The 17,779-nt window shown below is 37.6% G+C and overlaps 2 non-coding genes and 1 pseudogene across 2 annotated transcripts; 2 read left to right on the forward strand and 1 right to left on the reverse strand.

The window, feature by feature from the left end:
* Nucleotides 1-6,882: 6,882 nt before the first annotated feature.
* LOC147793670 (pectinesterase inhibitor pseudogene) lies at nt 6,883-7,539 on the forward strand (annotated as a pseudogene).
* Nucleotides 7,540-13,892: 6,353 nt separating this feature from the next.
* TRNAY-GUA (transfer RNA tyrosine (anticodon GUA)) lies at nt 13,893-13,986 on the reverse strand. The gene is made up of 2 exons: nt 13,950-13,986; nt 13,893-13,928 (listed from the first exon to the last, which is right to left on the reverse strand). It is a non-coding gene; the product is annotated as a tRNA-Tyr (tRNA).
* A 1,795-nt stretch (nt 13,987-15,781) lies between these two features.
* On the forward strand, nt 15,782-15,855 carry TRNAN-GUU (transfer RNA asparagine (anticodon GUU)). The gene has a single exon. It is a non-coding gene; the product is annotated as a tRNA-Asn (tRNA).
* The last annotated feature ends 1,924 nt before the right edge of the window (nt 15,856-17,779 follow it).

The raw sequence follows: 17,779 nt of genomic DNA on the forward strand, positions 1-17,779 counted from the left end.
CAAACAACTCTCAAATGCTCCCTACATCAATTCCAACCTACAAACACCTGAAAAAAAAAGAAGGAAAATGGGTAAGTATAAAAAAAAATCGATAAGCAATCTACTCGTAGGCTCTTATGGCATCCTCATCCTGGTAGGTATCCATGGATTTTTCTCCGGGCTCTAATAAGTTTAATCCTGGTCTCTACTGCTATTTGAGCATCTGAGGTGCTTCGAAGTTTTATGTGGTTCTCTAGTTACTCATGAACTTACTCTGGGTTCGAGGAAGTGGTCTCCTAATTCTGGTGTTGTGAGTTTACGGGGCGATAAATTTCATCTTTAGTGTAAAAAAAACTTTTATGTTCTTATATTTATATAGCTTGCTATGCTCTTGCAGTGAATGTCCAACGCCTTGGATTGAGGTGCTACTTCATAAAGTTTTGATTGGGCAGTAAGGTGTCTTCTAGTCTAAACCTCATTTATGGGAGGTTAGTTGGCGGACCATCCCACAGGACCATAAAGTCACCAGAGTCTGGGGGAAGCGACCCTTGTGTGCCGGCCAACTATTGGATTAACCTACATGATCCCATGCACCCATCTCAAGAATAGTTTTACATCTAAGTGGTCTTGTTCAAGAGACATTTGACAATTTCCACAAAGTTGGGACACCTAATTGCATACTCTTGCTGACCTATACTTGGCTCGATAGTACAGTATCGAATTAAAAACTCGACGGTATGGGTACTGGAGTGGAAACGGTAGCGGAGACCCTATTAACACCATACATATTGCTAACAACTTGAAAAAGTTACCTTTGTCATATGAACCAAGAGACATCAATCATACAATATGCTTTCTTTCTTTCAATGGTTTTTTTTTTCTTATTGGCAAAATCTAATCAATTTACCAACAAGAAAATTGATTTAGAAGATCTTAAAGAAGAATAAAGTGTTGATAAGATCCAGATCTAACACTTAAAAAACATAAAAAAAAAATATATATATATATATATATATATATATATATATATATATATATATATATATATATATATTTTTGTGATAGAATATGAACATTCTACACAAACTGAGAAAAAAATAATAATAAGAGAATTAAAAGAGATAAGGGCAATGCAAATGATAAGATAAGGAATCAACTACAAGGGGAATAAGATTCGGATTACCTTGTTAATCGAATATCTCAAGGCAAGAACACTTGATTGAGATTCGAATCACTCCACAAGCAAGATCGATCATGTCTAGCTTGAATGACTCTTGTTGATCAAATATCTCAAACACTTATTTGAGATTCGAATCACTCCACAAGCAAGATTGATCATGTCGAGCTTGAATGATTCTACATGCAACCTAAACTATATAGAATTGCAAAGAAACTTAGCCATTGGCTAAAGAGAAGCACAATGCTTCTTTTACTACATTTTCCAAGTCTGCCTTACAAATACAACATACATGGCTTTATATAGCCTCAAAATGAAACTACTAAAGGCATTCCAAGAGTTGTAACATTCATATTTAATGGCTATAATTAACCATTATGTTATTGTAACCAGGCATTCCAAGAGTTGTAACATTCATATTTAATGGCTATAATTAACCATTATGTTATTGTAACCAAGTAAATTAAAAGTCCTAAAATACATTAATGAAATACAATAACTCTCAAATGTAATCCACCCAAAATTTATAATATGAAACTTCATTCTTCTTCAATGTGGCATGAATTGAAATATCTTTTGATAATTTCAACAATATTTTCTTCACATCTTCATTGAAGCATATTGTATGATTGATGTCTCTTGGTTCATATCACTTTGTTATTCTTAGATATTGTGGAAGCCTATTGGGTTCTTAAGGGCATCTAGACAATTTAAATCTTGTCTCTCGTTTTCAAGATGTTTAGGACTAACTCCTCGAGTTATTCCATTCTCTGAGTGCACACAGGTTTAGACCTTGATTACTTTTACTATGTTACATGATTAGAAGGGGTACTTTTGACAAAATATGCTAGATGACATAATATAGTACACCAAGAAATGCTTCATTTGCCAATAGGGCAAAGTTAAAAAGGCCAAGATCTCAGAACTCCTCGAACCCTTGCTGGTGCCGACAAGACCTTGGGAGAGTGTGTCACTAACCTTCATCACACACTCAAAGGTTGGCAAACATGAAGTCAGGTCATCGTCGATTGATTCTCGAAATATGTCGCGTTCAAACTCACGCCCAAGATATGTTCAGTCAAATTGGCTGACCAACTATTCTTCAAACATATTTATCAAGACATTTTGGACGAATTAATTTGAGTTCTTGAAGGCAGCTTCGAATATCTCATTGAGTTACCATCTCCAGACTGATGGATAGACCGAACGATTCAATTGTTTGTTGGAAGAATATTTGCGACACTTCGTTTAGGCATGTAAAAACAAATTGGATGCACACTAGATGTGGTCCAATTTTCTTTATTTGCCAAAGTAGTTCCTCGACCGGGAGGAATCCCTTTGAAATTGTGAGCCGAAGGCAACCATCCCTATGCCATATCATTAACCACCCATATGCAGGGAAGAATCCTCAAGCCCAAAACTTCAAAAATGGAAGAAGGAAGTACTGTCCCGTCACATTTCAGGTAAAAGACTAAGTTCTCATCAAGTTGATTCTAGAATAGATCAATTTCTGCAGCACAAAGGACTAGAGGCTTGTCTAAAAATACGAAAGACCGGGTGAAGTTCTCAAGAAAATTGGAGTTACATCTTATAGGGTGGCATTGCCCACCTTTATGAAAATCTATATAGTAATTCATGTGAGCAATCTAAAATCTTACCTCAACAATATCCAGAGCAGCCGCAATATCATTGCAAAACCTAGAATAGACCTCAAACAAAGAAGTCAAGGTAATCCTAGCTAAGAAAGTTAGGAAAGTTAGAAGGTCTGTACAGAATGTTCGAGAATTATTTGTCAAATGGAAGAACCTCCCTACAGAGGAAACAAACTGAGAACGTGCCAAAAATCTGGACTCTGTCATGACCCACATTGTAGATTTTGAACTTCGTTAGTTGACAAGGACGTCAACCAATTAGGCGGGCGAGGATCTCATGGTCATGTTTGTCCAAGACATATTACCCATTGCCGCATGCTCCTGACATGCCAAAGCCTTTCTACTTGCTTTCATGTTGTGTTACTTTCTTATTACATTTTATGTTGTATGACCATTCGACGAAATCATGTTTACTTCTTTCAGACCGCCTTAAAATGTACCATACCGGGACCAAGTAATCGTTAAACCTCTCTGGACCAAGTATTGTAATTGTTCTTAACTTTCACAATGCTTTCTTTCAACTCGCTTTCAATGATTTTTCTCGTCCACATTTACTAAAACCTTTTCTCTCAAAACGTGGCTCGAGGCTCGACATAAATAAGTGATATTCGATAATAACAATGATCTAATAAGACATTCAAATCGTTACAACAAAAATAACTTAATAAAAACATTTTAAACTATACGAGTTCAATTAATAAAAGTAAAACATATATAAATTTCACTGAACAGTTAACGCATACGTCTCTGTTGTACCTTCTGTATGCACGATAAAATCCCCATTGAAACAAAACCAATGCCAAGAGTAAGCGGCAGAACAGCGGCGACTCGGGGCATCATCGGCTCCGGCGTCAAAGCTTTTACCGACGACACATAAGACGAGAGCATGCCGCTTAATGCGAAGAACAAAGTGAAGTACAGAGAGTTCCTGGAAACTGATGGTGTGTTGGCAGGCAACTCATTCAATAGCGCTATAAATTGCAACATTGAAACTATCATGCACACTGTTACGCCAACGATGAAATTGGTGAACTCAGCTGGGAATTTTGTGGCCATTATCGATGTCCCTGCTACATAACTTAGGGACACACAAAATTTTGTCACAAAAAAAATTAGGTTTCCATAGTGTTAAGAATGAGAAATAGAATTGGGATCGAAAGTATGATCTTAGTGATTACAAACGTTTAAATACAATATAAACTATCAACTAATACAATGAAAATATAGGATACAAACTATCAACTAATACAACTGCTAAATTTTGTAAATAAGATAAAATATACTATTAATCAAATCATAAGATAAAATATACTACTAACAACTCCCAAAAACAAAGAAAAAATATTAACGGATATCTAACATATGCTTCATAACTAATTATTAAAACATATTCTCCAAATATCATATCTTAATACTCCCCTCAAGTTGGAGAGTGTATGTCAATCACACCCAACTTGTCCTTCAAAAGATCAAACTGATGTCTTCCCAAATCTTTAGTGAAAACATCTGCCAATTGCATTTTAGTCGAAACATAACACGGTTTGATGATTCCAGCTTGTAACTTTTCTCGAACTATATGGCAATCTATTTCAATGTGTTCCGTACGTTCGTGAAAGACTGGATTGACTGCTGTATGTAATGCTGCTTGATTATCACAATATAATAATGCTGGTTCGGACGGTGGAACATTCAAGTCTTGAAGAATGCATCTTAACCAAGTTAACTCTAAACAAGTATTTGTCATAGCTCGATACTAGCCTTCTGCGGATGATCTGGACACATTAGTTAAGACTTCCAATAAATAATTGAATTTCCGAAGAAAATGCAGAACCCAGAAATAGACCGTCTGGAGTTCGACAACCACCCCAGTCATAATCGCAATATGCTTGTAATCTTAAATTGTTTTCAGATGGTAGTAGGAGTCCTTGACGAGGAGTACCTTTGATGTATCTCAGAACCCGAAGAGCTGCCTCCCAATGTGGTTTTCTTGGTTCATGCATAAATTGACTAAGCATACGAACTGAATAAACTATGTCAGGCCTAGTAACGGCCAAATATATTAATCTGCCAATCAACCGTCTGTATTTACTTTCATCATCCAACACCTCACCTCGAGAAAAGTACGCCTCCTCTTAATCGAGGCTCGACTTCTTTTTCTTTTGGAGTCTTAGTTGTTTTTTACTATGCCTTCAAGGAGGCTCGGCTCCTTTTCTTTTGGAGTTCTTTGTTCGACATTTGAGGATTTACCAATCTATGGGTACGACCAAGTTTAGGGCATGGCTCTGATACCATTGTGGGGAGGTGGATTAAATCTAAGCGCGCTCATGGAGGTGGAAGGACATGCGCCGACCCTACGTTAATTGAAGGAAAATCGATGAGGCAACATTTTGCGAGACTTGAAGGTGTGCTTTTGGAGGACACATGCCACACCAAGAAAAAATAAGAAAATACTAATGCCTTACGTCGCCTGGACTCGAAGCCAAGAACACTCAGTGTCGTGAGTGGGGTGGGTGTCAAGTAGTGAAATTGTTTTTGGGAGTTTAAGTTAAATTATTCTTAAATTGAGCGCCAATAGCAACTGGCCGTGGTATTTGCACGTGAGCCCGTTGCGAGTGGAATCATGCCTAGAAGCCATTCCAGCCACGCATGGGGCGCGTGAAGGTGTGTGGAAGGTGATCTTTTGACTATTTTACATCCATACTAATCCTAAAATGACTTGAATTATGACCATCTAGTGAAATTTTTGAAGATTTAGAGAACCGAAATGACATTCCAGAAGAGTGAGCTGTCTTTCTACTCAACATATCGGCCACTATGTTAGCTTTACATGGGTGATAAAGGATCTTTGTATCATAATCCTTCACAAACTCCAACTATCTCCTTCGTCCCATGTTCAACTCTTTGTACCTGAATAAGATACTTGAGGCTCTTATGGTTTTACTACCCGTACCTTTTCACCATACAAGTAATGTCACCATATTTTTAACGTGAACACCACAGTTGCTAACTCCAAATCGAGGGTTAGGTAGTTACGCTCATATTTCTTAAGCTATTAGGAGCCATATACAATCACTTCTCCATTAACACCAACACGCAGCCCCAATCCTTTTCTCGAGGCATCGTTGTACACCATGCTTGAACCATAAAATAGTGCTGGCATTAGCGCATACATAAAAAACTCCTTAAGCTCTTGATTAACTTTGTCAAGGTTTGAATAAGTCCTAAAAAGAAACATTCCGTAGTAGTTCGCTAACTCCAAAAAAACTTTTAAGTTCTCGGACTGAGGATGGTCTGGGTTATCTCATGATTGCATCTATTCGACCCAGAAAATCCCCGGTTGAGTTATCTCATGATTGCTTCTAACAAACTTGCAGAAAATTGTGGGCTGAGGTTGGTCTCCCTTATCTCATGATTGCCCCAAATGTTCCATGATTACTAACTTCTCAACATCCCATGATTTTAGCCAAGTCGAGCTTGTTGACTTACTAACTTCTCAATGCATGATTCCCACATCCATGATTTTAACCCACTCGAGTTTATTGACTCACATCCCTTACGTCAAAACACACAATCATGGCAAGGACTACTTTTCGTGATGCCAACAAAAAATATTGGCAAAACAAATATTGGTCGACGTATTAGCACTATCCATGTACTATATATTTTTTAGGTTATTTATTAAATATTATCCTCTTCATGAAAACTATGGTTCAATATTACATTAATAACCTTGATTTTTTAATTTTTTTTGTAAAATAAATATTATTAATTTAAGCTGAGGAGAACGGTTATAATCTTACTAACAAGAGAGTAAAGTTATGACTCTTATGTGTAGTCAGTCAAGGTTAACACGAGAGTGGCACATGGAGGAAGACGGTGTATTGTCTAAAAAAGTGCATAATAACTTAGCCAAATTTGTGATTGGGTTTAGAGAGAAAAAAGCTTAACCTATTCCGTCTATTTTTGTTCGTTTTTCTTTTAATAGGGTTTTACTTAAATTTCTAATGTGAAAGCTATTAAAAGGAATATTTGTGAGTGTATAAATATGTGAACCCTCTCTCCGAATTAATTGAGCAAAACAGACAGAAAAATCAAAATAAAAAATGGCATCTTCTAGTTTTCTTGCCGTCTTTAGGATTGTCCTTTTAGTACTGTTCTTCAATGGGATGGTGCCCATGCATGCGGCTTCCCAAGACGACATCGTTTCCACCATCTGCAAGAAAACTAGAAACCCTTCTTTTTGCTTTAACGTGTTGAAATCTGCTGGCACCAGAGACCTAAAAGGGCTGGCCACCTTCACCCTCAACCTCGCCCACGACAAGGTTGCTCAAACTCGTGCCCTCGCCCTGTCCCTGGCGTCCAAGGCAGCCGATCCCAAGCTTAAGGAGCGATATGCCACCTGTGCTGAACAATACGACGATGCCGCCGACGACATCGAGGATGGGAAGAACGACCTGAGGGAAGGTGACTACAATGGCGTCAACATTAAGGCGTCTGCAGCCATGACGGAGGCCGACGACTGTCTGGACAGCTTCACGCAGCCGCCGAAGGACCCATCGGCGTTGTCTGGCAACGGGAAGACTGTGGAAGATATTTGTAGTATCATCTTGGTTATAGCCAATCTTCTCCTTGGGCGTGCCTAATTCATTTTTCTTCAACCTTTCTTCATTTTATCGTACATGTACTTGGAATGCCATGAATCAATAATATGTCTGTTTTGAATCCTATAAATTTGGACATCGACTCCTTCACATTTTAATAATCTAACTAATCTAGGGTCACTCTATAACTCTTAGTGCTCTCCAATTTTAAAGGTCATAGGGTCTAGTTCGTGAGTCAATAGCGACACATAATTTCTTGTTAATGAGTTATAGGCCTCCTCGGCCCACAATGAAGCTAAAGAAACTAGTTTGAATCAAAGTGAGTGTGGAGGGAGAGTTGCCCAAATTTTTCAAAAGCTTACTAGATTTCATTTTCTTTTCTTCTCAAATTTTCATTATTAACTTTTTTGGTTAGGTTGGTTTGTTTTGATCTTTTTGGATTCGAGTCCTTTTGGGTTGGTTTCAAGTTTATAGGCATAAAAACTAGGTCTGGTTTCAAGTTTATAGGCACAAAAACTAGGTCATGAACCGACCCAATTTCATTAAAAAAAGGCTAGCGGAAGGCCGAACGTTTCCTGTCCCAACGACCCTCCCTCTAATCATAACCTCCACACAAGACAGACAAGGGACCTCCACACAAGACAGACAAGGGGTGAACGGGGGTGACCCTCAAGTGACATCTATCCGACCACATGAGTCCAGATTGTGACCTCCACACAAGACAGGCAAGGGGCGACCCTCAAATGACATCCACAAGACAGACAAGGGGCGACCCTTAAATGACATCTATCTGACCACATGAGTCCCAAGATTGAGAAGTGTCATGATGCGAGAGGAGGACAGTGCATCATCCAATACACCAAGAATGTGCACTGAAGCTAAGACATCATCCAATACACCAAGAATGTGCACTGAAGCTAAGGCATCATCCAATACACCAAGAATGTGCATTGAAGCTAAGGCATACAAGGCATCATCCAATACAGCAAGAATGTGCATTGAAGCTAAGGCATACAAGGCATCATCCAATACACCAAGAATGTGCATTGAAGTTAAGTCATACGCTAAGTTCGAGAGAGAGACGACACGAGTGTCAAAGACAAGCTCGAAAAAGGTCGAGGGCTCCAAACAATAACTTCAAAAGTCAAGATTTTGATATGATGTGGCCTGTTTTAATTAACGTGGTTGAGATGTCATGTTTATATTAGTGTTAGTGATAAAAAAAAAAAAAAAAAAATCATTCTTTTTTTTTTTTTTTTTTTTTTAATCGGTTTTGATATTTATTTAAGAAATTAAATATAGAGAGTTATTTAATTTTTCGTGAAGTGAGACAAATTTTTTTGTGAGAACTTTTTAAATTGAAGTACCCTAAATTTATGAGATGGAAAAATATTTTTTTTTTCCAACATGTACAACATTTTTCACTATCTCGCATATGTATATCTTTTTTTTCAATTGGGTAGTATATGTACTATAGGTAGGGTTGCTAAATTGATGACTTTTATTTTAGTATATCTTGATGCTATAGTATATTGCTTCAGTCTCTGTCATGAAATTGTGTATAGTATATTGCTTCAGTCTCTGTCATGAAATTGTGTATGATGGTCATAGTTCTCTTAGCTGATATAGGGTTAATTCATGTCTTGTACATAAGACCTTACTCTTCCATCTCTCCCACTATGTTTTGAAGTAAGGGGGCTTCCATGTAAGAGTTTTCAATGCTTTCAATTGGCGATGTTTCAACTAAAGTCATCTCATAGTCAGCTAATGAATTCACCAAATTTAACGTGGAAGGCATAAAGAGTGGCTCTTTGTGAGCATTCAGACACTTGATAGGTCCCTCTTACATATAAAGCAGAACGAGGATGTTAAGGATTATTGGGAGGAGTAGTCCCACATTGGCTAATTAAAGGGATGATCATGGGTTTAGAGGTAAGAAACACCATCTTCATTGGTGTGAGACTTGGTAAGGAAACAAAAAGAAAAGTCAGGAGAGTTTATGCTAAAATTGGACAATGTCAATAGAATCCTAAGTGTTGAATAAAGAAGTTGTGAGCCATTTGAAAGTGTAGTCAAAGTGGTCAAATTGGCTTAAGTGTCGAGCAAAGGGTGAAGGGACCTCAGAGGAGGCTCTATGGTGTATTCCTCCATGTGGGCAATAGAGTCCGTCGAGCTACCCTCACACTCATGCCACCGGTTCATATGACTTTATTTGACCCACGGTCCCAATCGTGGGCATCAATTCTTGGATGGGTATCTCACCTAGGTAGCCAGCTAACTATCAATCTTATCAACTTTTGTGACATTCTCACTCATACAAGATTCCAAAAATCAAAGATCGTCAAAGACTTCTCATCCACATATGCATGGATAAACTGAGCGGCAGAACTAGATTCTAGAGAACATGTTGAGGACATTGTGTTATAGACTTTGCTGGTTGTTGGGATGAACACTTGTACATAATGGAGTTTGCTTATAATAATAGCTACATGTGACTGTGTAGATTGCCCCCTTAGAGACTCTTTACGAGTGTAGGTGTCAAACTTCTATCTTCTAGGAAGAGGTAGGTGAGCAACAACTTCTAGGGTCGGAGTTGGTTTAGATTATTAATGCAGCAGTGCAAAAAATCAGATAAAGAATACTGAAGGCACGAAGCGGGCAAAAGCACTACGAAGGCACTCGTAGCAAGAAACTTGAGTTTGTTACTCGTGATCATGTCTTTTTCAAAGTTGCACCTATGATACGTGTGTTGAAATTTGGGAAGAAGGGCAAGTTGAAGACAAGATTTGTAGGTCTCTTTGAGATCTTAGAGAATATAGGACTAGTGGCATACAAATTAGCACTACCACTTACATTTGTCACCGTGCATAACGTGTTCCATATGTTTATACCGTAGAAGTATACCCCAGACTCTTCATACGTTATCGAACATGAGTCACTTTTCTTTAGAGAGGATTCTTCATATGGGAGAAGTCGATGAAGATACTAGTTAGAGATGTGAAGTTGGTGCATAACAAGCAGATTGTCTTGGTCATGGTCTTATGATGGAACCATGGGAATGATGAAGCCGGTTAGAAAAGAGAGGATGAAAAACACAAAGAAGAAAAAAGAAAGAGAAAAGAAGTGGTTAGGATTTTGGAAAGAAAGTTAAAAGAAAACAATATTCCACCACTAGATTCCATGGCTTGGAGTCATTTTTTACCAAGCTTTCTTCATGAAAATTTCTCAGAACGTATTGGTCTAATGATCTAGACTTTTGAATCACTAGAACGTGTTAAGAAAAATACGATAAAACAATTTTTAAAATTTAAAAGATAAAATCAAATATATTTATTATTTTGGAAAGATTGTTTGAATATTAATATAAAATCGGGGACCAAGGTAGGAGATACCAAACAAACTATAGCCAAGATACCAAAAGAACTGACTCTCTAGAATGACCTTCCTTTGTGGTCGCATAACTCCCGAATGCTTCCCACGTCAACCAATCAGCTAACCACTTGAGAAAAAAAAGTAATATTTGGTGAGCATAAAAATAGTTGGTAAGTAGCCTACCCGTAGGCTTTTAAACATCCATGACCTAGTAAGTTACTATGAGCTTTAATTTGGACTCTAGGAAATTCATGCATAAGCTTCTAAACCTAACCTGGACTCTAGGAAGTTCATGCATAAGCTCGTACACCTAATGCTCCTAAACCTATCTAAGCTTCTGGATGGTCTAGAAGTTCCTAAGTCAGTTTTCGTGTGTATTACAAACCCAATAAAGGTTTGGAGGTTGTTCACCTAACCTAATGTCGTACAATCACCTGAACAACCTAACTAAGCTTTGCGGTGAACAAACTTGTTTGATCTTCTTATTTAGCCGCTTATATTGATTAGGAAGTGAATCACTGGTATCCTAAGTTGAAGAGGAGCAACATGAACAAACATGCTGACTTGAACGACGATATGGCATCGTGAGACCTGAATATCATTTGTGAAAGCTTAGCTAGCAACCCCTCCACAAGACCATAACATCACACTGAAGTGGGGGAGCAACCTCGTGTGTTGACTAACTACCGAGTTTACCCGTGTGGTCCATAGCACTTGTGACGAGTTTATGGAACAAAGACCTTGTTCAGAGATCCCTGACTATTTCTACACCCGATAAGGCACTAGAGAAATTGAGACAAGCTTGACATCACTGAGTTGTACTACAAGAAATTAGAAGTGGTCTGGACTTTGGTGATATCTTCACGACTACTAATAGACATGGTAAGCTACAACAATTTGTGGGTGTGTGAGTATGATTGATCTTGCTCCCACTTCCGCTACTACAATTTGTATTAGAGCATTTTGGTTGTGGCATTAGGGTACCACAATTAGTATCAACAGAGCCAAGTTTGGACATTTGTGGTATTGTGAAAGACTTAACCTCATCGACCACCAGACGTGCTCAAACTCAGCATCAATTGTCGAAGATAAGTTTCTTATTGCAAGCTTGCTTATTTGTTTTTCAGATTTTGTTTTTGGAAATCATACTTTCAAGAATGGTGAATATCTCCATCCATTCAAATTTTGTTGGTTTTGGTCGCTTAATTTAATCTTCAGCTTGCTTAACTTGATATAAAAATTGTTTTCTTGCATGGAGATTTGGAAGAAGAAATATATACGACACAGTGAGTTGGTTTTCGAGTAGTGTAGATTGAAGAAATCTTTGTATAGGCTGAAACAATCTCCTCGTCAATGGTATATGGATTTTGATCACTTCATGGTGGAGCATAAGTACACTCACAGTCAATTTGACAATTGTGTGGTTTGTTTATCTATTTGATCTTGTATGTTGATGCTATGTCAATTGCTTCCAAGAAACAAGTGGAGATTGATAAGTAACGATCAATTACTGGTTATCTGTCCACTATGGCTAGTGGACCTATTTGTTGGCATTCAACATTGTTGTCTACTGTTGCTGAGCATATGACAGTCACTCCAATATTGGTACATTATCTCATATTGGTACTTAAATCATCTTGATTTATGTATGCTAGTGTTCCTTTGATTCATGTATGAGAATTAGTATTGCTATGTTTATATAAAAATTTGTCTAACATTGTTTTAAGACGTGGAGTCATTTTCATTTTGTATTTGACGCGAGGCAATTGAGAAGAACTTTGTAACAGAGAATTTGTAGTGTGAGAGTGTGAGATACACTTGTAAACACTTTGGTTAGTGATTAGCTATCACCCGTGGATGTAGGGAAATTTCTTACTTCCGAACCATGTAAATCTTTGTTTCTCTTTGTTTAACTTATATTTGTGGGTGTGTGAGTACGATCGATCTTGCCTCCGCTTCCGTCACAACAATTGATACCAAAGAATTTTGGTCGTGGCATTTTTACGAATGGTTTACAATCTTGATAATTCTTAAAAATAATATAAGGGTAGACTTAATGAATCACAATCAACCCCCTTTTGGGGCAAGCGTCCTCGTTAGCACGGAGAGGTTTCCGTACCCTTATAAGAAATGTTTGGTTTCCCTCTCCAACCGATGCGAGATCTCACAATCCACCTCATTGGTACGGAGAGGTTTCCACAAGAAATGCTTGGTTCCCATCTCCAACCGATGTGGGATCTCACAATCCACCTTGATGGCGCAGAGAGATTTCTACACCCTTATAACGAATGTTTGGTTCTCCTCTCCAACCAATGTAGGATCTCACACTCCACCCCCCTCGGGACCCAGCGTTCTCGCTGACATAGAGGAGTTTTCACACCCTTATAAGGAATGTATGGTTCCCCTTCCCAACCGATGTGGGATCTCACAAAACACCCCCTCAGGGGCCCAACATCCTCGCTGGCACACTGCCCGGTTTGTGACTCTGATACCATTCGTAACAGCCCAAACCCACAACTAGCAGATATTTTCTGCTTTAACCTGTTACGTATCAGCGTCAGCCTCATGGTTTTAAAACGCGTCTGTTAAGGAGAGGTTTCCACAGCTTTATAAGGAATGTTTCATTCTACTGTCCTCTCCAACCGATGTAGAATCTCACAGCTAAACACCAAACTTTATCCATATACCATAAACCCATTAGATTATTTCTTGAACATGATCCACCCATTTGTAACCTACATATTGTTCGAAATTACATTAATAACCTTAGATTTATCATATAATAAATAGTGTTAAATTCCATATAAAATAATCAAAATAATGTTACGGGTGTACATGGGTCGGGTCGGGTTGGGTTGAGAGAATTTTTTGGAACAACCCAAAAGTTCAGGTTGGTTGGATTGGTAACCCAACCTAACCCGAAAATTTTGACAACCTAGCCCTTTATTTGATTCAGGTCGTTCCATTTGTTAAAAAAAAAAAAAGTAAAAAGAAAAAATTAGTAATTATCTATAAGTTACGGACATATAATTAATTATCTATATTCAAAATATATAATCATTCAACAAAATACTTATATCAATAGTACATACATATTAAACTTTTAAAAACTCCGACCTACCGGATTTGAACCAGCGACCTAAGGATGACTTTGGGATTCTTCAACCACTACAGTCCTCCGCTCTACCAACTGAGCTAAGGTCGGACTTGTATAAAAATCATATACCATAATATAAACAAAATCGAAAAAATTAATATATATAAAAAAAAATAATAAAGTAATAAAAATATCGAAGCATCCACGGGTACGAAATTCAAAAACTCCAACATCATTTTGGTCGTGGCATTTATACAACATTTGGAACCTCCCATTGAAATTTTTTTGCTTTCATAAAGAACTTGATTTGTATTGGGTTTTACAATTTGAAACCCACTTAGATCCAAACATATGATTTCTTAAAGTGTAATACATATGCGTAGGTGCCAAATTCTCATACATATGATAATACAAGAGCTTTAATCCATTCTTGAAGAATTTGTGCAAGAACCAAGGTAAGAAGGTGAAGTTAGATAGGTTGTAGCTCGCCCTAAGAATTTGTTCAAGAACCTGGTTTGACACACACATAGGCTTTGGCCCATGTGTCGGGGCGCTTGTCCTTCGAGACATGCTTTGTGTTGGATGAACACAACTCTCCACAATGGTATGATATTGTCCACTTTGAGCATAAGCTCTCATGGTTTTTCTTTGGGCTTCCCCAAAAGGCCTCAAACCAATGGAGATAGTATTCCTTGATTATAAACCCAGGATCATTCCCTAAATTAGCCGATGTGAGACTTTTATCCAACACCTCCCCTCGAACAAAGTACGCCTCCCCTTAATCGAACCTCGACTCCTTTTTCTTTTGGAGTCCTTTGTTCGACATTTGAGGATTCTATTGACATATCTAAGTTTAAGGCATGACTCTGATACTATGTTAGAATGAACACGACTCTCCAGAATGGTATGATATTTTCCACTTTGAGCATAAGCTCTCATGGTTTTACTTTGGACTTCCCCAAGAGGCCTCAAACCAATGGAGATAGTATTCCTTGATAATAAACTCATGATCACTCCCTAAATTAGGGGACGTGGGACTTTCATCCAACGCTTTGCACCTATAGGACTCGTTGCTTCACTATGGATGTTCAATATATAATATGACTGGATTTGTTCTGCCATATACTTGGAGATTACTAGATATATAGTATGCATACACATAATAATCCTATGCCACATAGCATTAAGCTCTAAGAACCACGGCCGAAGGGGCAACCAATGTCAATGTCGACGAGGAAATTAGAGAATCTTATAGTAATATTTTTCCAACTCAACCTCAAACAATTAAACCATTTTTTAACCATACTTCTCTTCGGTTCTTGAACTTCTCGATAGGAACAATCCACCTCCACAATGATATGATATTATTCATTTTGAGTATCAGCTCTTTGGACTTTTTTTTTTTTTTTTTTTTTTTTTTTTTTTTTTTTTTTTTTTTTTTTAAATAGTGTTTCTCAAATATACTCATGATCTTTCCTTTAATGAGCTAATGTTAGACGCTAACAATTTTCAACACTTCTGCCTTATTATATTATGTTGAAGGTGAGAACATCCTATGTAGCATGAATACGTCGTAAATTGCCTCGACATGCCTTTGACAAGATCAACTTTGCAAGCCCCTCAACCCGGTCTCTACTTACGTGGACTTGAATTACGAAAATCAACCACCATCTCCACCTGAGCTGTTGTTCTTCCTTCCACTTCTTGTACCATGAACTTGCCTCTACTCATTTTTCTTCTTATCGAACCATGTTTTGCAATTGTCATCCCAGCATCATCTTTCACTTTCAAATCTCGGTGTCTCATTGAAGCTTACCAATGCTGCTTTAGACCTTGAATTAATAATCCTAAATAAAAATAAATAAATTTTAAATTAATTAATTCAAAATGCAATGAACAATTAGCTGGAATAGCTCAGTTGGTTAGAGCGTGTGGCTGTTAACCACAAGGTCGGATGTTCAAGCCCTCCTTCTAACGATATCTTTTTTTACTTTTTATGTTTTTAAACTCTCTAATTATTTTTTTCTCTCTTATCTTCTTTTTCTTGTTTGAATGCATAAACAACTGGCAATAAAGACTCTTTTCATAGATCTCAGTTACATGCAATCTGAAAGAGGAGAATTGAACTTGGCTTCCGTTACGTCATTAGTTGGGATTCTTTCTTCATCGACTCTATCAATGGCTTCATAGCTTCATAGGTAAGATGATTGAAACCTCTAATTTTTTTTTTTTGTCATGTATGTGAATGAGTTAAGTTTGACTGATCGTCCATTGCACCCACATTGAGACTAAAGGAAGAGTTGCGAGATCCCATATTGATTGGGGAGGAGAACGAAACACCCTTTATCATGTGAAAACCTCTTCCTAACAGACGCGTTTTAAAAATCTTGAGAGGAAGCCCGAGAGAGAAAATCCTAAGAGGGCAATATATGCTAGGGACGGATCTAGGCTGTTACAGTTAATAAGTTGGTTCAAGGTGAAACCAATAAATAGCTAACCATTTAATTTGAGAGTTAAATGAATCATAATCACAGTCATGAATTGGATAAGCCTCGTCATAGTGAGCTTAATTGAACAACAAGTTGCTATATTAGATATACTAGACAATAAATTGGAAGGTTTATGTGACTAAGCTTTCTCACTCATTGCCATTGGAATACAATTATAGAAGGAAATACAAAAGACACAAAATAGGAAGATGAGCTAACATTTCATAATGACCCGTGTGACCAAACAACTCTCAAATGCTCCCTACCTCAATTCCAACCTACAAACACCTGAAAAAAAAGAAGGAAAATGGGTAAATATAAAAAAAACTCGATAAGCAATCTACTCGTAGGCTCTTATGGCATCCTCATCCTGGTAGGTATCCATGGATTTTTCTCCGGGCTCTAATAAGTTTAATCCTGGTCTCTACTGCTATTTGAGCATCTGAGGTGCTTCGAAGTTTTATGTGGTTCTCTAGTTACTCATGAACTTACTCTGGGTTCGAGGAAGTGGTCTCCTAATTCTGGTGTTGTGAGTTTACGGGGCGATAAATTTCATCTTTAGGGTAAAAAAAACTTTTATGTTCTTATATTTATATAGCTTGCTATGCTCTTGCAGTGAATGTCCAACGCCTTGGATTGAGGTGCTACTTCATAAAGTTTTGATTGGGCAGTAAGGTGTCTTCTAGTCTAAACCTCATTTATGGGAGGTTAGTTGGCAGACCATCCCACAGGACCATAAAGTCACCAGAGTCTGGGGGAAGCGACCCTTGTGTGCCGGCCAACTATTGGATTAACCTACATGATCCCATGCACCCATCTCAAGAATAGTTTTACATCTAAGTGGTCTTGTTCAAGAGACATTTGACAATTTCCACAAAGTTGGGACACCTAATTGCATACTCTTGCTGACCTATACTTGGCTCGATAGGACAGTATCGAATTAAAAACTCGACGGTATGGGTACTGGAGTGGAAACGGTAGCGGAGACCCTATTAACACCATACATATTGCTAACAACTTGAAAAAGTTACCTTTGTCATATGAACCAAGAGACATCAATCATACAATATGCTTTCTTTCTTTCAATGGTTTTTTTTTTTTCTTATTGGCACAATCTAACCAATTTACCAACAAGAAAATTGATTTAGAAGATCTTAAAGAAGAATAAAGTGTTGATAAGATCCAAATGTAACACTTTAAAGAACATAAAAAAAATGTATATATATATATTTTTGTGATAGAATATGAACATTCTACACAAACTGAGACAAAAAAATAATAAGAGAATTAAAAGAGATAAGGGCAATGCAAATGATAAGATAAGGAATCAACTACAAGGGGAATAAGATTCGGATTACCTTGTTAATCGAATATCTCAAGGCAAGAACACTTGATTGAGATTCGAATCACTC

The sequence above is a fragment of the Cucurbita pepo genome, chromosome 2 (assembly GCF_057944985.1).
Source record: "Cucurbita pepo subsp. pepo isolate OVF chromosome 2, ASM5794498v1, whole genome shotgun sequence".
Lineage (NCBI taxonomy): Eukaryota > Viridiplantae > Streptophyta > Magnoliopsida > Cucurbitales > Cucurbitaceae > Cucurbita > Cucurbita pepo.